A 27,548-nucleotide genomic window follows, 5' to 3' on the forward strand; every position below is an offset into this window, starting at 1 on the left:
GACCCTTGCATTTGATGAGTGCATGAAGATTGTCCAAACATTGTCAAGCATTCCTTTTTTTTTCCTTTTTCTTTTTTTTTTTTTTTTTTTTTTTTTTTTTGTCTCACAAGCATCTTCCGTGAGCGAGGACCAAAGAGACTTTGATTGCAGGTAAGACCATTGAAGTCTTATCTTTTCATGTTGAGATACCCTCTTGGCTGTGTTGGTGATGGGTTAGATTCTGTCCTGAGTTATGTGATACGGCAATTTGTGTTTTCCACCAAGCTATTGTGTGGTCTATTGTGATTATGTTGAGGTGATAGTCTAACCCCAGGTTTTTATTAGTCAACAAGACTGAGTAAAACTAGAAATCAAAATACAAGGAGTATTTTGGTGTGTTTTTTTTTTTTTTTTCAAGTTTTTTTTTTCCCAAGTGAAAACCATCAAATTGTACAGGAGGTATTCAGGAAATCAGGGAAAATAGATACTGTCTGAACTACCCTAATGGGCTTAGATTTTTTTTTGAAAGTTTTTCCGTGAAATGGTATATACTTTGCAGCGGATATTATTAATATTTTCTTGGTGCGATGGTACCTCATCATTCTTTAAAAATATATTTTATTGATTTCCTAGAGAAAGGGAGAGGGCAGAGAGATAGAAACATCAGTGATGAGAGAGAATGATTGATCAGCTGCCTCCTGCAGGCTCCTACTGGGGATCAAGCCCACAAACCAGGCATGCGACCTGACTTCCTCATTCATGGGTCGACATCGAATCCACTGAAGCCTGCCAGCTGGGCTGTTTTACTTTATGTTTAACCCTAAATTTAAATACAAATTATGAATAAGGAACACAGGAAATGGTTTCAGCAATGCATTTGTGGTTGAATGATCTGAAAATAATTAGGATCAGAAAGTGTGTGGGGCGGGGGTGAGAGACAAAATCATGGTTTTATCATTTTTGTGCACTGAAGCAAGCTAAGTTTTTGCAGCTCGGAGAGACTTAGTACCAGGCTCCTGGGCATTGTTTTCCAGGGACTAGCAGTAACATCCTGGACTGCTAGGTGACCTCCCTGTGGTAGGAAACATGGCTACCTATATATATTATGTCTGAGCAATTATTTGGCCAGTTGCTATGATGCACAGTGGCCACCAGGGGGCAGAACTGATGATTCTCAGAGGGAAGGGGAGTGTGGGGTGGGCGGGAAGATTAACCAAAGACATGGTGTGCATATTAGTTGCATTTTAATTGAAATTGTTGTGTGCGGCTGCGGCTGGGTGTTTACCTGTGCAGCCATCTTGGATTTCCCCCCCATTGTGTGCATATTAGAGGCCTGGTGCATAGATTCCTGCACTGTTGGGGCTCTGTCAGCCTGGCCTGCGGGGATCGGGCCTAAACCGGCTCTCTGACATCCCCTGAGGATCCCCGAATTGCAAGAGGGCGAAGGCCAGGCCAAGGGACCCCCACCTTGGTGTATGAATTCGTGCCCCGGGCCTCTAGGCTAAGATAGCCCTGCTTGTTTTCACTTGTGACATCTCTCTCTCTCCTCTTCCCAGGTGGTGGGCATGTGGACAACAGGACCCCAGGCACCTTCTGAAGTGACCCCACCCTTCAGCATCACCCACAGGCCGCCTCGTTTCCCCCTCCGAGAAGCTTGCTGCGTCTCTGTCTCCCCAAGGGCATGGACAGCTTTTCTAGAACTGACCTGCTGGCTGGCAAGTAATTGCCTGGACTCTATGGTGTACTTCTCTTTGCTCTGAATATCCGTCATATGATTTCTTCTATTGTCTTCTGGACTTCGTTGCATTTTGGTGGTGAGGGGGCAGGGGGGATGTGTGAAAAAATTGATAATGTTTTTCTTTAGAAACGGGGGTGAGAAATTGAATTGTGTAACCCGTAAGACCCCTCCCCACCTGGGTGACCCCCCCACCCCTCCCACCCCTACGCCATGATGATCAGTTCTAGGCTTTCTCACAAGCTGTGTTATCTCCCATGGGCCGTCTTGGTACCCTTTGGGATAGCCTTTGTTCCTCATTGGAACAGTGTCTGGTGTTTTGTGCTTGTTTTTGTTAGAGGTGGCCCAAATGAGACCCCCTTCCTATCCGTGTGTTTTTTGCCTGATGAGTGAGCCTGGTCACATAGCCTTGTAGACCAGGCCTTGACGTTGGCCAACCCTTCCCCAATGCCCGCCTCCCCCCGCCGCCTGTGGACCGAGTGCCACCACCCCAAGTGCTGTGTTCAAGGGGGAGCCAAGACCACCGCCCTGGCATTGCGAACCGTGGTGATACCATCTCGTAGATATGACCAGTTCCTCGGTATCCCCGGAACGGTCTTCTTCGGGGTCCCGCGCACAGTGCGAAGGCACCCTCGGCCACGCCAAGGCTCAGTCTCCACGGCCCTTGATTTTCCACTGGCTGTTGAACGGAGATGGTGGGAGTTTCACGAGACTCTGTTTCCTGGTCTCGTTTCTGGGACGTCCACTCCTGTGTCAAGGGAACACCCAACCGCAACGCCCGACTTATCTCAGTAACAGCTTTAACACCTCGTCCACGGAAACGGGGGCCTCTTAAGAATGATGGGTTACAACAAACAAACGAGAAAGAAGGCATGGGTCTCTAGGGCCCACGTTAACATCACCGTGGCCACTCATCGTCCACCTCCTGTTTCTCATTCTGAGGGGTGGACAGTCATGAGCCATTTGTAACAGAGTGGCCAGTCTCTGCTCTCGGCGTCTCTACACGTTTATGTTAGGGTTATTATTTTTTTTATTTTTTATGTTAGGGTTATTTCTCAGATAACGCCATCGTGCGATGGCCTGTGTGTGGCCACTGTTGTTGTTGTGTGTTTTTTTTTAAGTAAATAGTGGACATATTCTCAAAGCGATCCATTCTCCTTTCCCTATAGACGTTTTATTGGATGTCGCGCATAGTATCCTAATGGGTTCACCCATTCCTCTACTTTTTGAGACACGTCGGTTAACTGTGTTTCTTCATTGTGTTTGCCACTGCATATCACGTTTGTAATATATATAATTATAGATCTCTTATTAGCACGCTCGTGCTCCTGATTCTCGTAAAAAAAAAAAAAAAAAAACAGACTTCTAGACGTGGCACTGTTGTACCCTTCGTTCTGCATGCGTTTGGTTTTCCGTAGATATTGTGAAATTGCCCTTGACATGTTTTCTATTCCCGCACCCAGCCTGGGTGCGATGGCCGTGCTAATTTTCATAAGGACTTGGAATTATTGAAATTAACTAGCCGATCTAATAGGTGAAAAATGTTACGCCCACTTTGTAAACAATAAATGGCCATACATCAAATAGACCCAATAGGGATAGGTGATTCATTAACCAACTAACAAAAAAAACCAAAAAACAAAAAAAAACAGCCCATCTTTTTCCTCTCATCCCAAGACTCATCCTGGTTGTCAGAGGTAAAATCCATTGCCCTTTTCAAGATAGGATGCTTCTACGTATACCTTATGCCCTTGTTTATTTCTTTGACTTTTTGGTTTGGAAATCTAGATTTAGAGTTCCAAGAATCATACAGAAGAACCACACCCCCCCCCCCACGCACACACTTTTTTTCCTGCTGTGTTGTATTTTCTTTCTCTCACTTTCCCTCCAACTTATTATTATTATTTTTTTAATACATGCCCGGGGATATTTTCCCATTGATTTTTTTAGAGAGAGTGGAAGAGAGAGGAAAAGATAGACATATCGATGTGAGAGAAACACATCGATTGGTTGCTCCTGCACGCGCCTCAACCAGGGCCCGGGGCGGGGGAGAAGCGTGCAATCAAGATATGTGCTCTTGACTGGAATCAAACCCGGGACCCCTTCCGTCCACAGGCCGACTGACGCTCTATCCACTGAGCACCACCGGCTTAAGTCCCAATCTCCTTTCTAGCATTTTCTTTTGATGTGCATTCTCTCCCTAGAAAACACTTCCTTTCTCTGTCTCATTCATTCCTCCGTTTTTAGAGTTACCTCTTAAGAGTAAGGGGGTGATGGTACCCCATTCTTGATAAGGCATTTCGTTGCAAAAATACAGTCATTGGTCCATGGCTTTCAATCACGAGAAGGGACAAAATCATGCAGTCTATGTGGGTCACTTCAATGAGACCCCGCCCGTTCCCCCAGAATACTGTGTTGATTTACTATCTTCAAACTCCAACTTTTAAGAATTCTCCCCTTGTGTGTCTGTAGGCTAAGTAGGATGAATGTGTTCCCAGAGGGATGGTAGCTCTGTTGTCTATAAGAACCAGCTTCTGTCCTCGTATTGATAGTCCGGGAAGATCAGTCTACGGATGAGTGGTAGATGGGAGAGCACACGTTTTGTCACCAAGAGAGAGGCCCGGAAAAGGAGTCGGGATTGAACGTGAGCCCTTCCCATCCCGCTCAGGTCTGGGATGGCGAGAAGACTTGATTTTACGGAGGTTAGGAAAGAGGTTAAAAATGACCCTAATCAGCCAGGGGGCTTTGGTGAATAGGGGATGTGCCCCCCGCTTGCTTTCCTTCTGCCTCCTTGTCCATTGTCGGGACTCCATTTAGGACTTCTTCTGACTTGATCCCTTTGGGATGGGTGTGCGGAGGTGACGCAATGGGGAGGCCGTGGCTTTGTCTGCTCGCGTCACTGTTGTCTTTATATCATTATCAGTCATACATTTCCCCATGTTGATTTCTTTTCCCCCCAACCTTTTCCCAAAATACATATATAAGAGCTCCTAGTTGACAGGGACATTCCCCTCCCCTCCCCCCCATTGTCATATTGGATGCTGGAATGTCAGAACGTAAGCATTTTGTGACCATTGGTTCAAAGAAGTCAGTGTCAGAGTGAATGAGAGGGGTCAGAAGTAATCAGAGACTACATAGCAATAACGAAGCAATATTATCATTCCCATCGATACATGAGGTGTGTAGTTTTTTTTTATTGGTTTGACTTAAATATGTATATATATATTTCATATGTCCATGACACCACATTGTGTTTGTCCTCCTCCTGTCTGGCCTGTTTCACTTAACATAACGCCCTGGGCCATTTCATCTTCTCCCAAATGAATTCCTTCCTTTTCCTATACCTTCCTTGACGATTGTAAATAATGTGTATATGAACATAGCAGTAGTCGTAGTAGTACAGATAACTCTTGGAGATCTTTCCTCTCCTGTGGCTGTCCGCCCAGGGGGATTGTGGCATGGTGTGGCAGTTCTTGAGGTATCTTCGTGTTGTTCTCCACAGTGGTCGTACCCATGTATATTCCCACCGATTTTGTACAAGGGTTATTTCTCAACGTACTCGTGACTGAGTACGTACCTCCTGCCGTTCTGATAATAGACATCCCAACAAGGGTGACATGGTACCTCATCGTGCCCTTGAATTGGCCTCTCGATTGATGATGTTGAGTAACTTTTTTTTAAGTCCTTTGGGGCCATATGTATGTCTTGGGCGCAAGGGGGGGTTCTATTTAGGTCCTGGGTCCTTGTCTGTTTTTTTGTTTTGTTGGTTGGTTGGTTTTACCTTTCGAGTTGAGTTCCTTGCATACGTTGAATGTGAACTCTTGATCATATTTGTGGTTAACAAATTATTTCCTTTCATTCCATAGGTTGCCTTTTCCATGTGGTTATGGTCTCCTTTTCTGAGCAGATGTGTTTCAGTTTGATAGTGTCTCACTTGTTTAGTTTTTCTTTTCTTTTTTTTGTTTCTTGTTTTGGTTTGTTTTGTTTTTTTTCTTTTGGTGTCAAATCCGAAAGATGATGGCTGAGATCAAAGTCATGGAATTTACTCCCTGTGTTTTCTCCTAGGAGTCTTAAATATTAGGATCTCTAGTTGCTTGTTGTCGTTGGTGCAAGATCGGAGTCCAGTCTGGTTCTTTTTATTTATGTATGTATGTATGTATGTATATATGTATTTTCATTCTTTTTAAGTGTGGCCATCCAGGTTTCCCAACATCATTGATTGAAGAGACTACCCTCCCCCTATTAAGAATTTTCAGCTCCGTAGCTGAAAAATTGCCTGGCCATATGCACAGAGCGTTTATTTCTGGTCTTTCTGTGTTGTTGTGTTGCGTTGATCTCTTGTGACTGTGTTTGCGCGCAAACCATGCTGTTTTGATTAGTGTAGCTTTATAGTATTGTTTGCAATTAGGAAGTGTGATGCCTCTGTTGAGGTGTCATACAAATTTCAGGATTGCTTTTTCAGTTTCTGTGAAAAGTGCCATGGGGATTTTGATAGATTGCACCGACAATGTAGGTCGCTTTGGGTAGTATGGATATTTTAACAATATTTATTCTCCCAGTCCATGAACACAGAGTGTCTTCCCATTTATGTGTGTTCTTTTCAAATTGTTGGTATATAGAAACAGAACTGGTTTATGTATATTAATTTTGTATTCTGGAACTAAACTGAGATTATTCTTAAAAAAAAAAAGAAAAAAAGCTTTGTGCTTTTTTTAGGGGTGGCATCTTGGAAGTATTCTGTATATAGTCATGTGCCATATCACAACAGTTCACTTAACAACTGACCACCCCTGTTTTGGGGGGTCCCATAACATTAGAATGGAGCTGAACAACTCCTCACTTAGTGATGTCATCATTGCCATGATGTCATAGTATAAATCATTACTCATGGTGTTGGTGGTGATCCTCATGTAAATAAAACCACTGCACTGCAGTTACATTAAAAGTAAAGCAATACTATTCCTGTTTAGGTTTTCAGATTTTCACTGAATGTCATGTTAGCTGTGGCCTTGTCTTATAGGACCTTCATTATGTTGATGTACATTTCTTTATACCCACTTGGCCAAGAATTTTTGTCATAAATAGATGTTGTGTTTGGTCAAGTGCTTTTTTCAGTGTCTATTAAGATGATGTTACAATGGTTTTAATCTTTATTTTTTTTTAATGTGGTGTGTGTTACATGGATTGATTTGTGGATGTCAAACATCCATGACCCATCCCTTTTAATAATAAATGTCACTTTGTAGTGCTGTATGGCCCTTTCAGTGTATTGTTGAATTTGGTTTGCTAATATATTGCTGAGGTGTTTTGTTTGTTTGTTTGTTTTGTGTGTGTTTTTTCATCTATGTTCACTTAGGGATATTGGGATGTAATTTCATTTTCTTGTGTTGTTCTTTTTCGATTTTTATATCAGAATAATGCTGGTGGGCGTGTTCCATTCTCTTCCTCTTTTTGTTTTTTTATTTTTGAAAGCGTTTGAGAAGGATTTTGCTATGAATTCTTCTTTAATTGTTCAGTAGAATTTACCAGTGAAACCATTTCTAGACTTCGTTGGGAAATTTTTTTGATTGCTGCCTCAGTCTCCTGGTATAGTAATCGACCTATTTAGATTTTCTGTTTTTCTCGTGGTTCAGTTTTAGTAGGTTGTATGTCGTCTAGGTTGTTGAATATATGTGGTGTACAATTGTTCGTAGTGTAGTCATGTACCTCGTAACGATCTTTCGGTCAACAGTGGACCTCCTGTATAGGGTGGTCCTCTAAGAACATAGGAAAACTGAAAATTCCTATTGCCTTGGGACCCGGTAGCCTTCCTAAAACTGTAGCACAACACATTGTTTTCTGGCAGTCTCAGCTACAGATCGTGGTACTTTCAGCTGGAAACACCTCGAGGGCACTACCCTGGGGCCCGATGAGGGCCCACAGGTATCTTCCCCCGGTAAACCGATGGCTGGACCCTTGCGGTTCTTGTGCAAGATGCTTTGCTGCAGTAACGAATCAGAACACATGAAGGAAAAACGAGTTTGTTCTTTAACAGGCCCCAGAGCATAGAAGTCCCGTGAGATGGCCCACAGTAAGTCCTAGGGTAGCGAGAGAGAAACATGAGTCTGGGCTTCAGTGTTTCCTGCAGGCGTAGGGTTTTGCAGGCTTACTCACTCTTTCATGGTGTTTCCACAAGGTCAGAGTGAGAATTGAACGCATGCGAAGAGAAAAAAAAAAAATCAAGGAGCCCAAATGGTTTGTTATCAGAATCAAGGAAGACCTAAAACAAAGGAGCCTCCATGAGGCGGGTGATCTGGGTCCTTATCTAGCGTATGGCCAGCAATGTCTTTAAAAATAAATGAACAACGCAGAAAAGAAACAGACTCCTAGATACAAAGACAGTTGTGATGGTTGTTCGATGGGAGGGGCGCTGGGGAGATGGGTGAAAAAGGGAGTTAACAGCACAGTCATGGGGGTGTCATATTCTGATAACTAGGTCCAGTGTCAGATGGGTGAGGAGTCCTATCCAGATGGTCACTTAGTAAGTTACATAATGTCTGTAACCTCTGGGGTATACATCTGAAACTCGTAATTTTGTATGTCACCTGTAACTGAAAATTAAAAAGGAAAAAGGATTTAAAGAGATTATGCCAGGCACTTGCAATACCCAAAAAGATGCCAGCTATTGGGGCTCACAGTACATGTTTGTGGTGATGCTGACAGAGAGAAGCCTGCTGGGCTGCCAGTCCATAAAATTAGTATATAGCGCATACATACATTCATAGTAGTAGACCATATCATGGTGTCCGAGCAATAATACAATCACCTAAGGACACATTTCTCAGAACATATCCTCCTCGTTAAGTGGCACATGACCGTGGTCTCTTGTGATCCTCTGTGCTATCCGTTGTTGTGTCTCCTCTTTTCATTTATAATTTTATTTGCGTCTTCTCTTTTATTTTCTTGGTTAAGTATATGTAAACCTTTTTCTATTTTGGTTATCTTTAAAAAACAAAACAAAAAACAGCTGTTCATTTCATTTATCTTTTCTATTATCTTTTCTTTCTTTCTTTCTTTTTTTTATCCTCACCCGAGGATATGTTTCCATTGAGTTTTAGCGAGAGTGGAAGAGGGGGAAAGACACAGAGAAATATCGATGTGAGAGAAACACATCGATTGATTGGCTGCCCTCCCGTGAGCCCCGACCAGGGCCCGGACCGGGGAGGAGCCTGAAACTGAGGTCCATGCCTTTGGCCGGAATCGAACCCAGGACCCTTTGGTCCTCAGGCCGATGCGCTATCCACTGAGCCAAACTGGCTAGGGTTATTATCTTTTCAGATTCTTTTTTTTTTTCCTGCTCTAATCTTTGTTACTTTCTCTTTTTTATTATTTAAATTCTTTATGACATAAGTCTCCTTTTCCCCCCATTGTCCTCTCCCTGGCCACCCCCCCCCCCTTTGTTATTTTCTTTTGCTAACTTTGGGATTCATTCGTTTTTATTTTTTTGAAGTTTCTCGATGTGAACTTAGGTTAAGATATTTTCCTTAATATAGGTGTTTATTAAAATGAACTTTTTTTTTTTTTTACAATAAGCTTCTTGCTTAGACCTATGTTTGCCGTGTGCCATACATTTTGGTACGTTATGTTTTTGCTTGCCTCAAGATATTTTTTATGTCTTGGGTTTTCTTCTTTGATCCATTAGCTGTTCCCTCTCTTTTAATTATGAAAATTGACTTTGTGGGCTTAGAGTGATCTTGGTTGGCAGTGTTTTCTTTCAGCACTTTGTTTGCATCATCCCGCTGCCTTCCTTTTCTGCAATGCTTTTTGCTGAAAATCGTGCTGCTGGTCTTAATAAGTTGCTTTCTCTTGGCTGCTTTTAAGATTCTCTGCTACGCTTTCGCTTGTGACTAATTAATTGTAATGTGTCTTGGTGTTGGGGTCTCTTTGGAGTCCCCTTTCTCAGTGCCTTTGGGATTCCTGAATGGGAATGCCTATTTTTTATATGAGTTGTGGTCTGTAGCCAATATTAGTGTAAATAGCCCTAATGCCCCTTTCTGTGTCTCTTTCCTCCTGGACTACTGTTCCATGTCCATGATCCCATAAAATCCCTTAGGCTCTCTTCACTTTTCATTCCATTTTTTTCTTTCTTTCTTCTTTTGGCCTCTCCTATGGGATGAATTCCACGGCCCTGTCTTTCGTCTGCGCTCTCTTCCACGCCATCCACTCTGCTGTTAACCCCTCTCTCGAACATCCCAGTGTAGTCGATGTGTTCTTCAGTACTGGGATTTCTGTCTGATACTTAAAAACTTCTCTTGCCCTTGGGCCACTCCCGTTGTGTCTCTGCATTGCTCTTCTGACCTCAGTGAGCCTCTTCATGAATTTCACTTTCCAACTCTCACCAGGTTAGGAATCTTACTTTAGACTCTTAACCAGAGAAGCCCCTTCCCGCCATCTTATTAAGATGGGTGCCCGGAGGATGTCCTTTAGTTTGGAACACACAGTCGTTGGTTTCTTAATGTCCCTCTCGTCTCTTGTGTTGTTTCTGTGGGTTAGGTAAGGAAGCCACCCTCCCAGTCTTGACAGAATGAATGGTCTGATGTAGGAGAGAGGAGCCTTGGCCATCAGCCCTGTCCCAAGTTCCTGGTTATCTCTCCACCGTTGGTGATGATCCAAGCCTTTTGTTCTCCGTGGGTGTGTCGAGGCTCCTCAGTTGTTCCCAGGGGAGATTCCCAGTCACCACCTGTGTGCAGACCAAAGAGAAACGGTCCCAAGGGTCATGGGCCTGCCCCATAGCCTGCTCTTGGAACGTAGCTGATGGATGGGTGCCATCTTGAGCCCAAGGAAGCTCTGTTTTTCCAAGTTGCCTCTTGTTTGTTTGTTGTCTGCTTTGGAGGGTTCCGGGGAGAGAAAAAGAATCAACAACCTGCTCAACTTAAAATGAAATGGGGCTTCTTATTTGACAGTCAATTAAACTATAGCTGTATGGTTCCTTGAAACATATATGACCAAGTTAGGGTTAATCTTTTATGAAAAACTACCCCAAGTTAATTCTAAAAAAAAGGCAAGCATCCCGGTATCAGTGCAGCCAAGCCCATAAGGGATCAACTCCTAAAAGAAAAGGTATTGTGAATGGCCAAGAGCATATAAAACAATGCCCAACCACATCCACCTTGATGAAATAATTACAGATATCGAATAATAATTATAAATAGATACACACACACACACACAGATACACACACACACAATGAAACAAATCTACCATTGGTAGTCTTTTTTCACCTATTAGATTAAGTGGAGAAATTTGGACTCCTGGTATGTTACCATGGGAACTAGGTATTGGATGGAAATTAGCACATTTTGACTCACACTCTTTAGTCTTAGAAATTTACCTATAGAATGTAATAGGTATTGTTCAAAAAATGTGTGTAAACTCAAGGGTACTCCCTGCAACCTTAGTTGTAATACTTGTGAACTTGTGAGTAACCTGTTTAATCCAGTTGCCATGCTTGGTGACCTAGTGATAACTCATTTATCCAATTGGCCTGTATTCAGTTACTTAATAGTAATATGTGTTCTAAGTAATTATACGAAAATCCAGGTGGTTATTATTTCCCTAACGTTTATTTTCCCACCGGTGATTGAGTTACTCTGTATCAGGCTTCAATATTGTGATTTTGTTTGTGTGAAATGATATTATGTATGCGCTTCTTCGGATATGGTCAATAAACTTAACTTCATAGGAAGAATAGTCAAAAAATGGTGGTCGTTTGAGTTCTGTTCATTTTTTTTTTTTATTGTTTTACTTGTGGGAGTGTTTTTGTGCCATTTCAAATATATGTATTTCAGTTATATAGATAGCACTTAGTTGAGTTCTTAGTAGATGTACCACAGGCTGAGATAAACGCTATTTCACGGGTTACCTCATTGAATACTAACAATAACCATTATCCCTTTAAAAAACAAAATAAAAGTTACGTGGGACGATATACTTCATCCTGTTAATTCACAGTTCACTACAACATCACTACTTCTGGCAGGTGATCATGAAGAACACCACTATTTTGCTAAAACGATGGCATGAAACCACGCTTTGGGGAAACGTGCACATTTCCGAGGTCGTGTTCATTCTCCCTTGGCCTTTAGGGTCAGACCCATGAGAACTCTCTCAAGTGCAGTCCCTCAGGTGAAGAGCTGTAAGGAATGAGATGTGGCAGGAATGGGAGAAAGGTAGGAACAGGGCGCTGATTTGTGGCAAGTTCCGTGGCGTCGAGCTACAAAGAACGAATGACCTCTTAGACTTAGAGCTTGGGGGCAGGGCAGTGCTTAGAAGGTAAGCCGCTGGGTGGCTCAGGAGAACAGGCCAAAGGGCCCTGGGTGCCATGGGGACACAGGTCAAAGCCCAGGAGAAATGGCCAATAAGAGGAGTATCACTAACTGGAAGACCACCAACTTCGGAAACAGACAGGGTGATGAGCAATGCCAAGGCCACTGCTGCAGAAAGCCGGGGCGGGCGGGGGGCGGGGGAGCCGTCCAGGATCTCCGAGCGAAGACGCAACCCCCACCCCTCCACGCCAGCTTCAACATCATCATCTGTTGGAATATTTCTCCAGTTGTGCTTGATGACCACACAGTCTGGATTCCCTGCCGGCTTCGTGTAAGTTTCCCATAATTATATTCATTCCCCCAGCCCCCTTGCCCAGTTCTGTGTATTCATGCCAGCACTTTCCTGAACATCACTCCTTGTGTCTTACAAGGACAATGAATGGGGACAACGCCTGATCCAGCAGCCGAATCGTGGGCGCAGAGGATAACCAGCAGAATTAAGAGGTAAGTGTCACCCGCCGAGGACTCACGTATCTTGAGATAGTTGACTGGTTTATGAAAGTGGGGAAGGGGCTGTCCCTAACTTCTTTTTATTTCCTGTTGCTCTGAGGGACATGGACGACAGGAGGAACTCTGTGTCTCGTCTAGAGAAAGCGGGAGGAGGAAGAGAAGAACCGGAGAGAGCCATTGTGATGATGACCCTCTTTCAGGGGATGAGGCAGCCGATGGATGATGGTGAGATACTTATACTGTTGTTAAACGAACGTAGGAATATTGAATGGATAAATTGGGTCAAAAGTCAAGTTCTTAACAACAGAAAACTAGTCAGCACCATGGCAGGATACTGACAATCAACCTTTGTTAATAAAGCTTCCATTAGGAACCATCCGAAGATGGAACACCATTTTGCTTTTATTGATGGCAGAGAGAAAGGAAGGAACGGAGAGGAAGAGAGAAACATCGGTTGGCTGCCTCCTGCATGCCCCCTACTTGGGATGGAGCCCAAAAGCTCTTGGTTCATGGGTGACCTCTTGGCTCAACCAACAGAGCCACACCAGCCTGGCAGGACCTTCGTTCTTGACTCTTTCCTTTGTTCAATAGAAATTTCTTTTTTTTTTTTTTTAAATATATATATTATTGATTTTTTTACAGAGAGGAAGGGAGAGGGATAGAAAGCTAGAAACATCGATGAGAGAGAAACATCGACCAGGTGCCTCCTGCACACCTCCCACTGGGGATGTGCCAGCAACCAATGTACATGCCCTTGACCGGAATCGAACCTGGGACCTTTCAGTCCGCAGACCGACGCTCTATTCACTGAGCCAAACTGGTTTGGGCAGAAATCTCTCTCTTAACATCTGCTGTTAGGGTGTCCACTGCCCATCTCCTGCTCTTCACTCATTGTGTGGTCACTGAACATCTCCTCAGTGTGGGGGGAAGGAAGAAGCCCAGCCAAGCACGTGCTACTTTCTGGCAGTGGCATACATGTCAGTGCTTGTTGTTTTGACCGCTGAGTATTTTCCGAGATTATATTTTTTGTTTGTTTGTTTTTTGCATTCCGATGGGCTGGGGGAGGCCCTCCACTTCAGCCAATGGAAGTGGGGAGGGTACCAGGATCCTGGGAGACGCCGTCACGTACTCCAGGCCATGTCCTCAGGTGTGTGTGCATCTTTTTTTTTTTTTTTAAATATATTTTATTGATTTTTTACAGAGAGGAAGGGAGAGGGAGAGAGCTAGAAACGTCGATGAGAGAGAAACATCGACCAGCTGCCTCTTGCACCTTCCCCACTGGGGATGTGCCTGCAACCAAGGTACATGCCCCTGACCGGAATCAAACCCGGGACCTTTCAGTCCACAGGCCGACGCTCTATCCACTGAGCCAAAATAATTTTGGCTGAATATATTTTTATTGATTTTGGAGGGGAAGGGTGAGTGAGGGAGAGATGGAAATATCATTGATGAGAAAGAATCATGGATCGGCTGCCTCCTGCACACCCCCTACTGGGGATTGACCCTGCAACTCTGGCATGTGCCCTTGATGGGAATCGAACCCAGGACCCTTCACTCTGCAGGCTGATGCTCTATGCACTGAGGCAAACCAGCTAGGGCAATTATTTTATGTTTAAATTGAATTTATTGGATTTGCATTGCTTCTTTGGATGTGGAAAAATGTATGTTAAATTTATGAGATCTTTCTAAGGACCCAAAGATTTTAAATGAAAACCACAAAGCCTTTCATTTTCCCCTTGAAATGTTTATTTAAAAAGTCCAATATTCCATATTGTGGTGGCCTCACAAAGAGGAGTCGTGTGTGTGCATCCAGTAGAGAGACCATGACATTTTACAGGTTTACTCATTAATCATCATTTGTTGCTGACATTGCAACATCCATCAGGAAGCACACAAGTCTGTCTATTCCTTGGCCCTTTGAGGCAGAAGGTTTTGTCACCGAGGCTCGATTTGAATACGTGAGGAACAGACCTACTCTTGTTTCTCTCATCCACGGCTACTTGAACATCTGGGTACCTTTCTCAACTACGCCTGCCATTTCTATGCCAGTGCCAGGTGCAGTGGCTTCCCAAGGCTCCCCACCAGCCGTGAAGAGTCCAACCTTAATTTGCTTTGATGACGGGAAGCATGCAAGAGTCCTGGAAGCTGAGTCCTGGGGGTGCCACCTGGCCGTGGATTGCTGAGGACGGTAAGCATTCCTCTCCCACACTCTGCCATTGGCGTGGGGAACTCATCGACGTTCTAGAGGCAGCCTCTCCACATGTCCACAGTGGCCTGTGGGGTTGAGCTTCAGGAGTGGATGAAGTGTCCCTCATGCTATCAGACCCTGAGATCATTGATTCAGTAGGTGAACTGCCAAGGCTGCCACACATAGACATCTGGCTTCATAGCACGTGTTGGGATCAATGATAACTCCCTAAAAAAAAAAAAAAAAATTCCTTGAAAAACTGAACAAAATGAGTGAGAACTATACCCTTCTCGTTCTCATCGGTAACTGAGCTACAGCACGTTCAGTATCCTAGGAACAGGAGTGAGGGACAGCTTCCCATTCTCACACGCAAGCCAACAACTGCAAGTTTTTAAACAACTGAGAGAATATTCTTGCTAGTAGTGGCAATTGTAACTAATATTTGTTTTTAATTAATGTCACAGAGGAAAGGAGAGAGAGAGAGAGAGAGAGAGAGAGAGAGAGAGAGAGAGAGAGAGAGAGAGGGAGAATAAATGACTTTTTGCCTCTGACACCTTAGCCTGGGCATGCATCTTAAGAATTGAACCATGACTAATTAGAGCACATGTGTCAAAAACAAGGCCCTCGGGCCAAATCCGTCCCGCCAGGCCTTGCAATGTGGCCCACACCGCACTGTCATCACTGCAATCCGCTGCGTTTCCATCACAATGACAGTTTGACTGTTCACTAAACCATTCGGCCCGGGATTTAGGCTGGATTTTAGATTTTGGCCCCTTCTCTGATTGAGTTCGACACCCCTAAATTAGAGCATAGCTCAAGCTGAAACCATGAGCCACACCTGCCTCCCCACTGGCCTTCAGTTTTCAATCAGAAGGCCTATACCCCACACGCATCCATATTTGCAAACCACCTTCCCACAGGAAGTCACACCTGCACACAGGAAGTCACAACACACACAGGAAGTCACACCACACAGGAAGTCACTTAAGCTCTCTCATGCCTCAGGGACAGCAGTAGGTGACAATCGGATGCTAGATCTAGGAAAGCGAAGAGGAAGGGATGTTAGCTGAGGGCCTGGCACAGTACTCAAACGCACCTGTGGTTTGTGTCCACTTCTCAGGCGGAGTTGTCATAAGAAGTCTGTTGTCCCTGTCCGTACAAGAGATCACCTTGCTCTCCACCTGGGGGTCGGACGTGGAGGGTTCTGGAAGCCGTGTTTGCTGCAGTCTGTTTCATGCCCCTGGAGCACTCATGAAGGTAAGCCTTTCTCTGCCCCAAAGTCAGCCAGTTGGCACCAAGTGTCTGAACCAAGCTCTTTGAGCAGAACGTGTTGGGATCGATGATGATATCAAAAAAAATAAACCAACAAAACCAAACCAACATTCCTTGGAAAATCTGAACAAAATGAGTGAGAACTACTACAACGTCGTTCCCATCGGTTACTGAGGTCCAGCACGTTCAGTATCCTAGAAATAGGAGTGAGGTACAGCTTCCCCTTCTCACATGCAAGCCAACAACTCCCAGATTTTGAACATCCAAGAGAATTTTCTTGGTGGTGGTGGCAATCGTAATAAATTTTTTTTTCATACATTTCAAAGAGGAAAGAGAGAGATGGAGACAGAGAGAGAGAGAAAACAATCATGAGAGAGAAACATTGATTGTTTGCATGCTTTACGCCTCTACAGGCCTCTGAGGCCATAGCCTAGGCATGAGCCTTAAGAATTGAACTATGACCTCTTAAAACATAGGTCAAACCTCAAACCCTGAGCTACACCAGCCTCCCCACAGGGCTTCAGTTTTAATCAGAAGGCCTGTACCCACACAAACATCTATATTTGCCACCCACCTTCCCGCAGCCAGTCACACCTACACACAGGAAGTCACACATGCACAAAGGAAGTCAAACCTACACACAGGAAGTGACACCTGCACAAAGGAAGTCACACCACACACAGGAAGTGCACTTGTCCCCTCTCATGCCTCAGGGACAGGAGTAGGGGACAATCGGATGCTAGATCTAGGAAAGCGAAGAGGAAGGGATGTTACCTGAGGGCCTGGCACAGTACTCAAACGCACCTGTGCTTTGTGTCCACTTCTCAGGCGGAGTTGTCATAAGAAGCCTGTTGTCCCCGTCCCTACAAGAGACCACCCTACTCTCCACCTGGGATTAGGACGAGGCGGGTCCAGGAAGCCGTGTTTGCTGCAGTCTGTTTCATGCCCCTGAGGCACTCATGAAGGTAAGCCTTTCTCGGCCCCAAGGTCAGCCAGTTGGCACCATGTGTGTGAACAAAGCTCTTTGACCTGAATGTGTTGGGATCGATGATGATTCCAAAAAAAAAACACCAAACCAACATTCCTTGGAAAATCTGAACAAAATGAGTGAGAACTACAACAACATCGTTCTCATTCGGTTACTGAGGTCCAGCACATTCGGTATCCTAGAGACAGGAGTGAGGGACAGCTTCCCCTTCTCACACGCAAGCCAACAACTGCAAGTTTTTTAACAACAAAGAGAATTTTCTAGGTGCTTGTGGCAATTATAATATTTATTTTTTTATTGATTTTAGAGAGGATGGTAGAGAGAGAGACACGGAGACAGAGACATAGACAGCGAGACAGAGAAAGAGAGAGACAGAGAGAAAGAGAGAGACAGAGAGATAGAGACAGACAGAGACAGAGAGAGACAGAGAGAGAGAGACAGAGAGACCGATATCATTGATTGTTGGCCTCCTTCACGACCCTACTGTTCTCTGAAGACATAGCCTGGGCATGAGCCTTAACAATTGAACTATGACCTCTTAAAACATAGGTCAAAGCTCAAACCCTGAGCTACACCAGCCTCCCACAGGGCTTCAGTTTTAATCAGAAGACCTATACCCACACAAACATCTGTATTTGCAACGCACCTTCCCGCAGGCAGTCACACCTACACACAGGAAGTCACACCTGCACAAAGGAAGTCACACCTGCACACAGGAAGTCACACCTGCACACAGGAAGTCACACATGCACAAAGGAAGTCACACCTGCACAAAGGAAGTCACACCACACACAGGAAGTCACACCACACACAGGAAGTGCACACGCCCCCTCTCATGCCTCAGGGACAGGAGTAGGGGACAATCAGATGCTAGATCTAGGAAAGCGAAGAGGAAGGGATGTTACCTGAGGGCCTGGCACAGTACTCAAACGCACCTGTGCTTTGTGTCCACTTCTCAGGCGGAGTTGTCATAGGAAGCCTGTTGTCCCCGTCCCCACAAAAGACCACCCTACTCTCCACCTGGGATTAGGACGAGGCGGGTCCTGGAAGCCGTGTTTGCTGCAGTCTGTTTCATGCCCCTGGGGCACTCATGAAGGTAAGCCTTTCTCGGCCCCAAGGTCAGCCAGTTGGCACCATGTGTGTGAACAAAGCTCTTTGACCTGAATGTGTTGGGATCGATGATGATTCCAAAAAAAAACACCAAACCAACATTCCTTGGAAAATCTGAACAAAATGAGTGAGAACTACAACAACGTCGTTCTCATCGGTTACTGAGGTCCAGCACATTCGGTATCCTAGAGACAGGAGTGAGGGACAGCTTCCCCTTCTCACACGCAAGCCAACAACTGCAAGTTTTTTAACAACCAAGAGAATTTTCTAGGTGGTTGTGGCAATTATAACATTTATTTTTTTATTGATTTTAGAGAGGATGGTAGAGAGAGAGACACGGAGACAGAGACATAGACAGCGAGACAGAGAAAAAGAGAGACAGAGAGACAGAGAGAGACAGAGAGATAGAGACAGACAGAGAGAGAGAGAGACAGAGAGACCGATATCATTGATTGTTTGCCTGCTTCACGCCCCTACTGTCCTCTGAGGCCATAGCCTGGGCATGAACCTTAAGAATTGAACTATGACCTCTTAAAACATAGGTCAGAGCTCAAACCCTGAGCTACACCAGCCTACCCACAGGGCTTCAGTTTTAATCAGAAGGCCTGTACCCACACAATCATCTGTATTTGCCACCCACCTTCCCTCAGGCAGTCACACCTACACACACGAAGTCACACATGCACAAAGGAAGTCACACCTGCACACAGGAAGTCACACCTGCACACAGGAAGTCACACCTGCACACAGGAAGTCACACATGCACAAAGGAAGTCACACCTGCACAAAGGAAGTCACACCACACACAGGAAGTCACACCACACACAGGAAGTGCACTCGCCCCCTCTCATGCCTCAGGGACAGGAGTAGGGGACTATCGGATGCTAGATCTAGGAAAGCGAAGAGGAAGGGATGTTACCTGAGGGCCTGGCACAGTACTCAAACGCACCTGTGGTTTGTGTCCACTTCTCAGGCGGAGTTGTCATAAGAAGCCTGTTGTCCCCGCCCCTATAAGAGACCACCTTGCTCTCCACGTGGGATTAGGACGAAGCGGGTCCTGGAAGCCGTGTTTGCTGCAGTCTGTTTCATGCCCCTGGGGCACTCATGAAGGTAAGCCTTTCTCGGCCCCAAGGTCAGCCAGTTGGCACCATGTGTGTGAACAAAGCTCTTTGACCTGAATGTGTTGGGATCGATGATGATTCCAAAAAAAAACTCCAAACCAACATTCCTTGGAAAATCTGAACAAAATGAGTGAGAACTACAACAACGTCGTTCTCATCGGTTACTGAGGTCCAGCACATTCGGTATCCTAGAGACAGGAGTGAGGGACAGCTTCCCCTTCTCACACGCAAGCCAACAACTGCAAGTTTTTTAACAACCAAGAGAATTTTCTAGGTGGTTGTGGCAATTATAATATTTATTTTTTTATTGATTTTAGAGAGGATGGTAGAGAGAGTGAAACGGAGACAAAGACATAGACAGCGAGACAGAGAAAGAGAGAGACAGAGAGACAGAGAGATAGAGATAGAGACAGACAGAGAGAGAGAGAGACAGAGAGACCGATATCATTGATTGTTTGCCTGCTTCACGCCCCTACTGTTCTCTGAGGCCATAGTCTGGGCATGAGCCTTAAGAATTGAACTATGACCTCTTAAAACATAGGTCAAAGCTCAAACCCTGAGCTACACCAGCCTCCCCACAGGGCTTCAGTTTTAATCAGAAGGCCTGTACCCACACAAACATCTGTATTTGCCACCCACCTTCCCGCAGGCAGTCACACCTACGCACTGGAAGTCACACATGCACAAAGGAAGTCACACCTGCACACAGGAAGTCACACCTGCACACAGGAAGACACACATGCACAAAGGAAGTCACACCACACACAGGAAGTCACACCACACACAGGAAGTGCACTCGCCCTCACTCATGCCTCAGGGACAGGAGTAGGGGACAATCGGATGCTAGATCTAGGAAAGCGAAGAGGAAGGGATGTTACCTGAGGGCCTGGCACAATACTCAAACGCACCTGTGCTTTGTGTCCACTTCTCAGGAGGAGGTGTCATAAGAAGCCTGTTGTCCCCGTCCCTACAAGGGACCACCCTACTCTGCACCTGGGATTAGGACGAGGCGGATCCTGGAAGCCGTGTTTGCTGCAGTCTGTTTCATGCCCCTGCGGCACTCATGAAGGTAAGCCTTTCTCGGCCCCAAGGTCAGCCAGTTGGCACCATGTGTGTGAACAAAGCTCTTTGACCTGAATGTGTTGGGATCGATGATGATTCCAAAAAAAACACCAAACCAACATTCCTTGGAAAATCTGAACAAAATGAGTGAGAACTACAACAACGTCGTTTTCATCGGTTACTGAGGTCCAGCACATTCGGTATCCTAGAGACAGGAGTGAGGGACAGCTTCCCCTTCTCACACGCAAGCCAACAACTGCAAGTTTTTTAACAACCAAGAGAATTTTCTAGGTAGTTGTGGCAATTATAATATTTATTTTTTTATTGATTTTAGAGAGGATGGTAGAGAGAGAGACACGGAGACAGAGACATAGACAGCGAGACAGAGAAAGAGAGAGACAGAGAGAGACAGAGAGATAGAGACAGACAGAGAGAGAGAGAGACAGAGAGACCGATATCATTGATTGTTGCCTGCTGCACGCCCCTACTGTCCTCTGAGGCCATAGCCTGGGCATGAACCTTAAGAATTGAACTATGACCTCTTAAAACATAGGTCAGAGCTCAAACCCTGAGCTACACCAGCCTCCCCACAGGGCTTCAGTTTTAATCAGAAGGCCTGTACCCACACAATCATCTGTATTTGCCACCCACCTTCCCGCAGGCAGTCACACCTACACACAGGAAGTCACACATGCACAAAGGAAGTCACACCTGCACACAGGAAGTCACACCTGCACACAGGAAGTCACACCTGCACACAGGATGTCACACATGCACAAAGGAAGTCACACCTGCACACAGGAAGTCACACCTGCACATAGGAAGACACACATGCACAAAGGAAGTCACACATGCACAAAGGAAGTCACACCTGCACAAAGGAAGTCACACCACACACAGGAAGTCACACCTGACACAGGAAGTGCACTCGCCCCCTCTCATGCCTCAGGGACAGGAGTAGGGGACAATCAGATGCTAGATCTAGGAAAGCGAAGAGGAAGGGATGTTACCTGAGGGCCTGGCACAGTACTCAAACGCACCTGTGCTTTGTGTCCACTTCTCAGGCGGAGTTGTCATAGGAAGCCTGTTGTCCCCGTCCCCACAAGAGACCACCCAACTCTCCACCTGGGAATAGGACGAGGCGGGTCCTGGAGCCGTGTTTGCTGCAGTCTGTTTCATGCCCCTGGGGCACTCATGAAGGTAAGCCTTTCTCTGCCCCAAGGTCAGCCAGTTGGCACCATGTGTGTGAACAAAGCTCTTTGACCTGAATGTGTTGGGATCGATGATGATTCCAAAAAAAAACACCAAACCAACATTCCTTGGAAAATCTGAACAAAATGAGTGAGAACTACAACAACGTCGTTCTCATCGGTTACTGAGGTCCAGCACATTCGGTATCCTAGAGACAGGAGTGAGGGACAGCTTCCCCTTCTCACACGCAAGCCAACAACTGCAAGTTTTTTAACAACCAAGTGAATTTTCTAGCTGCTTGTGGCAATTATAATATTTATTTTTTTATTGATTTTATTGAGGATGGTAGAGAGAGTGACACGGAGACAGAGACATAGACAGCGAGAGAGAGAAAGAGAGAGACAGAGAGACAGAGAGATAGAGACAGACAGAGAGAGAGAGAGACAGAGAGACCGATATCATTGATTGTTTGCCTGCTTCACGCCCCTACTGTTCTCTGAGGCCATAGTCTGGGCATGAGCCTTAAGAATTGAACTATGACCTCTTAAAACATAGGTCAAAGCTCAAACCTTGAGCTACACCAGCCTCCCCACAGGGCTTCAGTTTTAATCAGAAGGCCTATACCCACACAAACATCTGTATTTGCCACCAACCTTCCCGCAGGCAGTCACACCTACACACTGGAAGTCACACATGCACAAAGGAAGTCACACCTACACACAGGAAGTCACACCTGCACACAGGAAGTCACACATGCACAAAGGAAGTCACACATACACAAAGGAAGTCACACCTGCACAAAGGAAGTCACACCACACACAGGAAGTCACACCACACACAGGAAGTGCACTCGCCCCCTCTCATGCCTCAGGGACAGGAGAAGGGACAATCAGATGCTAGATCTAGGAAAGCGAAGAGGAAGGGATGTTACCTGAGGGCCTGGCACAGTACTCAAACGCACCTGTGCTTTGTGTCCACTTCTCAGGCGGAGTTGTCATAGGAAGCCTGTTGTCCCCGTCCCCACAAGAGACCACCCTACTCTCTACCTGGGATTAGGACGAGGCGGGTCCTGGAAGCCGTGTTTGCTGCAGTCTGTTTCATGCCCCTGGGGCACTCATGAAGGTAAGCCTTTCTCGGCCCCAAGGTCAGCCAGTTGGCACCATGTGTGTGAACAAAGCTCTTTGACCTGAATGTGTTGGGATCGATGATGATTCCAAAAAAAAAACACCAAACCAACATTCCTTGGAAAATCTGAACAAAATGAGTGAGAACTACAACAACGTCGTTCTCATCGGTTACTGAGGTCCAGCACATTCGGTATCCTAGAGACAGGAGTGAGGGACAGCTTCCCCTTCTCACACGCAAGCCAACAACTGCAAGTTTTTTAACAACCAAGAGAATTTTCTAGGTGGTTGTGGCAATTATAATATTTATTTTTTTATTGATTTTAGAGAGGATGGTAGAGAGAGTGAAACGGAGACAAAGACATAGACAGCGAGACAGAGAAAGAGAGAGACAGAGAGACAGAGAGATAGAGATAGAGACAGACAGAGAGAGAGAGAGACAGAGAGACCGATATCATTGATTGTTTGCCTGCTTCACGCCCCTACTGTTCTCTGAGGCCATAGTCTGGGCATGAGCCTTAAGAATTGAACTATGACCTCTTAAAACATAGGTCAAAGCTCAAACCATGAGCTACACCAGCCTCCCCACAGGGCTTCAGTTTTAATCAGAAGGCCTATACCCACACAAACATCTGTATTTGCCACCAACCTTCCTGCAGGCAGTCACACCTACACACTGGAAGTCACACATGCACAAAGGAAGTCACACCTACACACAGGAAGTCACACCTGCACACAGGAAGTCACACATGCACAAAGGAAGTCACACATACACAAAGGAAGTCACACCTGCACAAAGGAAGTCACACCACACACAGGAAGTCACACCACACACAGGAAGTGCACTCGCCCCCTCTCATGCCTCAGGGACAGGAGTAGGGGACAATCGGATGCTAGATCTAGGAAAGCGAAGAGGAAGGGATGTTACCTGAGGGCCTGGCACAGTACTCAAACGCACCTGTGCTTTGTGTCCACTTCTCAGGCGGAGTTGTCATAGGAAGCCTGTTGTCCCCGTCCCCACAAGAGACCACCCTACTCTCCACCTGGGATTAGGACGAGGCGGGTCCTGGAAGCCGTGTTTGCTGCAGTCTGTCTCATGCCCCTGGGGTACTCATGAAGGTAAGCCTTTCTCGGCCCCAAGGTCAGCCAGTTGGCACCATGTGTGTGAACAAAGCTCTTTGACCTGAATGTGTTGGGATCGATGATGATTCCAAAAAAAACACCAAACCAACATTCCTTGGAAAATCTGAACAAAATGAGTGAGAACTACAACAACGTCGTTCTCATCGGTTACTGAGGTCCAGCACATTCGGTATCCTAGAGACAGGAGTGAGGGACAGCTTCCCCTTCTCACACGCAAGCCAACAACTGCAAGTTTTTCAACAACCAAGAGAATTTTCTAGCTGCTTTGGTAATTATAATATTTATTTTTTTATTGATTTTATTGAGGATGGTAGAGAGAGTGACACGGAGACAGAGACATAGACAGCGAGACAGAGAAAGAGAGAGACAGAGAGACAGAGAGAAAGAGACAGACAGAGAGAGAGAGACAGAGAGACCGATATCATTGATTGTTTGCCTGCTTCACGCCCCTACTGTTCTCTGAGGCCATAGTCTGGGCATGAGCCTTAAGAATTGAACTATGACCTCTTAAAACATAGGTCAAAGCTCAAACCCTGAGCTACACCAGCCTCCCCACAGGGCTTCAGTTTTAATCAGAAGGCCTGTACCCACACAAACATCTGTATTTGCCACCCACCTTCCCGCAGGCAGTCACACCTGCACACTGGAAGTCACACATGCACGAAGGAAGTCACACCTGCACACAGGAAGTCACACCTGCACACAGGAAGTCACACATGCACAAAGGAAGTTACACCTGCACACAGGAAGTCACACCTGCACACAGGAAGTCACACATGCACAAAGGAAGTCACACCTGCACAAAGGAAGTCACACCACACACAGGAAGTGCACTCGCCCCCTCTCATGCCTCAGGGACAGGAGTAGGGGACAATCAGATGCTAGATCTAGGAAAGCGAAGAGGAAGGGATGTTACCTGAGGGCCTGGCACAGTACTCAAACGCACCTGTGCTTTGTGTCCACTACTCAGGCGGAGTTGTCATAGGAAGCCTGTTGTCTCCGTCCCCACAAGAGACCACCCTACTCTCCACCTGGGATTAGGACGAGTCGGGTCCTGGAAGCCGTGTTTGCTGCAGTCTGTTTCATGCCCCTGGGGCACTCATGAAGGTAAGCCTTTCTCTGCCCCAAGGTCAGACAGTTGGCACCATTGTATGAACCAAGCTCTTTGAGCAGAACGTGTTGGGATCGATGATGATATCAAAAAAAATAAACCAACAAACCCAAACCAACATTCCTTGGAAAATCTGAACAAAATGAGTGAGAACCACATCGTCGTTCTCATCGGTTACTGAGGTCCAGCACGTTGAGTATACTAGAGACAGGAGTGAGGGACAGCTTCCCCTTCTCACACGCAAGTCAACAACTGCAAGTTTTTTAACAACCAAGAGAATTTTCTAGGTGGTTGTGGCAATTATATTTACTTTTTTATTGATTTTAGAGAGGATGGTAGAGAGAGAGACACGAAGACAGAGACATAGACAGCGAGACAGAGAAAGAGAGAGACAGAGACAGAGAGAGACAGAGAGATAGAGACAGACAGAGACAGAGAGAGACAGAGAGAGAGAGAGACAGAGAGACCGATATCATTGATTGTTTGCCTGCTTCACGCCCCTACTGTTCTCTGAGGCCATAGCCTTGGCATGAGCTTTAAGAATTGAACTATGACCTCTTAAAACATAGGTCAAAGTTCAAGCCCTGAGCTACACCAGCCTCCCCACAGGGCTTCAGTTTTAATCAGAAGGCCTGTACCCACACAAACATCTGTATTTGCCACCAACCTTCCCGCAGGCAGTCACACCTACACACAGGAAGTCACACATGCACAAAGGAAGTCACACCTGCACACAGGAAGTCACACCTGCACACAGGAAGTCACACCTGCACAAAGGAAGTCCACTGCACAAGGAAGTCACACTGCACACAGGAGTCACACCTGCACAAAGGAGTCACACCTGCACAAGAAGGAAGTCACACCACCCACAGGAAGTCACACCACACACAGGAAGTGCACTCGCCCCCTCTCATGCCTCAGGGACAGGAGTAGGGGACAATCGGATGCTAGATCTAGGAAAGCGAAGAGGAAGGGATGTTACCTGAGGGCCTGGCACAGTACTCAAACGCACCTGTGGTTTGTGTCCACTTCTCAGGCGGAGTTGTCATAAGAAGCCTGTTGTCCCCGTCCCTATAAGAGACCACCTTGCTCTCCACGTGGGATTAGGACGAAGCGGGTCCTGGAAGCCGTGTTTGCTGCAGTCTGTTTCATGCCCCTGGGGCACTCATGAAGGTAAGCCTTTCTCTGCCCCAAGGTCAGCCAGTTGGCACCATGTGTGTGAACAAAGCTCTTTGACCTGAATGTGTTGGGATCGATGATGATTCCAAAAAAAAACACCAAACCAACATTCCTTGGAAAATCTGAACAAAATGAGTGAGAACTACAACAACGTCGTTCTCATCGGTTACTGAGGTCCAGCACATTCGGTATCCTAGAGACAGGAGTGAGGGACAGCTTCCCCTTCTCACACGCAAGCCAACAACTGCAAGTTTTTTAACAACCAAGAGAATTTTCTAGGTGGTTGTGGCAATTATAATATTTATTTTTTTATTGATTTTAGAGAGGATGGTAGAGAGAGTGAAACGGAGACAAAGACATAGACAGCGAGACAGAGAAAGAGAGAGACAGAGAGACAGAGAGATAGAGATAGAGACAGACAGAGAGAGAGAGAGACAGAGAGACCGATATCATTGATTGTTTGCCTGCTTCACGCCCCTACTGTTCTCTGAGGCCATAGCTTGGGTATGAGCCTTAACAATTGAACTATGACCTCTTAAAACATAGGTCAAAGCTCAAACCATAAGCTACACCAGCCTCCCCACAGGGCTTCAGTTTTAATCAGAAGGCCTGTACCCACACAAACATCTGTATTTGCCACCCACCTTCCCGCAGGCAGTCACACCTACACACTGGAAGTCACACAAGCACAAAGGAAGTCACACCTGCACACAGGAAGTCACACCTGCACATAGGAAGACACACATGCACAAAGGAAGTCACACATGCACAAAGGAAGTCACACCTGCACAAAGGAAGTCACACACACAACCAGGAAGTCACAACCACACACAGGAAGTGCACTCGCCCCCTCTCATGCCTCAGGGACAGGAGTAGGGGACAATCAGATGCTAGATCTAGGAAAGCGAAGAGGAAGGGATGTTACCTGAGGGCCCTGGCACAGTACTCAAACGCACCTGTGCTTTGTGTCCACTTCTCAGGCGGAGTTGTCATAAGAAGCCTGTTGTCCCCGTCCCCTATAAGAGACCACCTACTCTCCACCTGGGATTAGGACGAGGCGGGTCCTGGAAGCCGTGTTTGCTGCAGTCTGTTTCATGCCCCTGGGGCACTCAATGAAGGTAAGCCTTTCTCGGCCCAAGGTCAGCCAGTTGGCACCATGTGTGTGAACAAAGCTCTTTGACCTGAATGTGTTGGGATCGATGATGATTCCAAAAAAAAACACCAAACCAAACATTCCTTGGAAAATCTGAACAAATGAGTGAGAACTACAACAACGTCGTTCTCATCGGTTTACTGAGGTCCGCACATTCGGTATCCTAGAGACAGGGAGTTGAGGGACAAGCTTCCCCTTCTCACACGCAAGCCAACAACTGCAAGTTTTTAAACAACCAAGAGAATTTTCTAGCTGCTTGTGGCAATTATAATATTTATTTTTTATTGATTTATAGAGGATGGTAGAGAGAGTGAAACGGAGACAAAGACATAGACAGCGAGACAGAGAAGAGAGAGACAGAGACAGAGAGATAGAGA

The 27,548-nt window shown here is 45.8% G+C and overlaps 2 long non-coding RNA genes, 10 other non-coding genes and 2 pseudogenes across 35 annotated transcripts in view; all 14 read left to right on the forward strand.

Annotated features, from left to right (window-relative positions):
- LOC118718783 overlaps positions 1 to 1,790 on the forward strand; it is a 42,220-nt gene extending 40,430 nt beyond the window's left edge. Inside the window, exons 8-9 of the long non-coding RNA XR_004987920.2 lie at positions 111 to 150; positions 1,536 to 1,790. This is a non-coding gene — a long non-coding RNA (uncharacterized LOC118718783). The remainder of the gene's footprint in view (positions 1 to 110; positions 151 to 1,535) is intronic.
- Positions 1,791 to 14,385: 12,595 nt separating this feature from the next.
- The window catches only part of LOC123652353, a 27,984-nt gene continuing 14,821 nt past the window's right edge, over positions 14,386 to 27,548 (forward strand). For 2 of the 24 annotated variants that reach the window (XR_006741645.1, XR_006741640.1), the window contains exons 1-10: positions 14,392 to 14,717; positions 15,838 to 15,974; positions 16,818 to 16,954; positions 17,937 to 18,073; positions 19,061 to 19,197; positions 21,335 to 21,470; positions 22,447 to 22,583; positions 23,568 to 23,704; positions 24,699 to 24,835; positions 25,876 to 26,012. This is a non-coding gene — a long non-coding RNA (uncharacterized LOC123652353). Of the gene's footprint in view, positions 14,718 to 15,837; positions 15,975 to 16,817; positions 16,955 to 17,936; positions 18,074 to 19,060; positions 19,198 to 20,140; positions 20,278 to 21,334; positions 21,471 to 22,446; positions 22,584 to 23,567; positions 23,705 to 24,698; positions 24,836 to 25,875; positions 26,013 to 27,548 lie in introns of all 24 variants that reach the window. The other 22 variants (XR_006741628.1, XR_006741624.1, XR_006741623.1 and 19 more) reach the window with 19 other exon arrangements.
- LOC118718821 lies at positions 14,929 to 15,032 on the forward strand. The gene has a single exon (XR_004987952.1). It is a non-coding gene; the product is annotated as a small nucleolar RNA SNORD116 (small nucleolar RNA).
- Positions 16,051 to 16,168, forward strand: LOC118718814 (annotated as a pseudogene).
- On the forward strand, positions 17,031 to 17,140 carry LOC118718811. Its single transcript, XR_004987948.1, has one exon. It is a non-coding gene; the product is annotated as a small nucleolar RNA SNORD116 (small nucleolar RNA).
- LOC118718793 lies at positions 18,150 to 18,257 on the forward strand. The gene has a single exon (XR_004987930.1). It is a non-coding gene; the product is annotated as a small nucleolar RNA SNORD116 (small nucleolar RNA).
- On the forward strand, positions 19,274 to 19,381 carry LOC118718792. The gene has a single exon (XR_004987929.1). It is a non-coding gene; the product is annotated as a small nucleolar RNA SNORD116 (small nucleolar RNA).
- On the forward strand, positions 20,354 to 20,460 carry LOC118718809. The gene has a single exon (XR_004987946.1). It is a non-coding gene; the product is annotated as a small nucleolar RNA SNORD116 (small nucleolar RNA).
- Positions 21,547 to 21,654, forward strand: LOC118718794. The gene has a single exon (XR_004987931.1). It is a non-coding gene; the product is annotated as a small nucleolar RNA SNORD116 (small nucleolar RNA).
- LOC118718807 lies at positions 22,660 to 22,768 on the forward strand. Its single transcript, XR_004987944.1, has one exon. It is a non-coding gene; the product is annotated as a small nucleolar RNA SNORD116 (small nucleolar RNA).
- On the forward strand, positions 23,781 to 23,887 carry LOC118718791. Its single transcript, XR_004987928.1, has one exon. It is a non-coding gene; the product is annotated as a small nucleolar RNA SNORD116 (small nucleolar RNA).
- Positions 24,911 to 25,025, forward strand: LOC118718813 (annotated as a pseudogene).
- Positions 26,089 to 26,196, forward strand: LOC118718796. Its single transcript, XR_004987933.1, has one exon. It is a non-coding gene; the product is annotated as a small nucleolar RNA SNORD116 (small nucleolar RNA).
- On the forward strand, positions 27,212 to 27,320 carry LOC118718816. Its single transcript, XR_004987950.1, has one exon. It is a non-coding gene; the product is annotated as a small nucleolar RNA SNORD116 (small nucleolar RNA).

This window comes from Pipistrellus kuhlii, unplaced genomic scaffold (genome assembly GCF_014108245.1).
Source record: "Pipistrellus kuhlii isolate mPipKuh1 unplaced genomic scaffold, mPipKuh1.p scaffold_m20_p_146, whole genome shotgun sequence".
NCBI lineage: Eukaryota > Metazoa > Chordata > Mammalia > Chiroptera > Vespertilionidae > Pipistrellus > Pipistrellus kuhlii.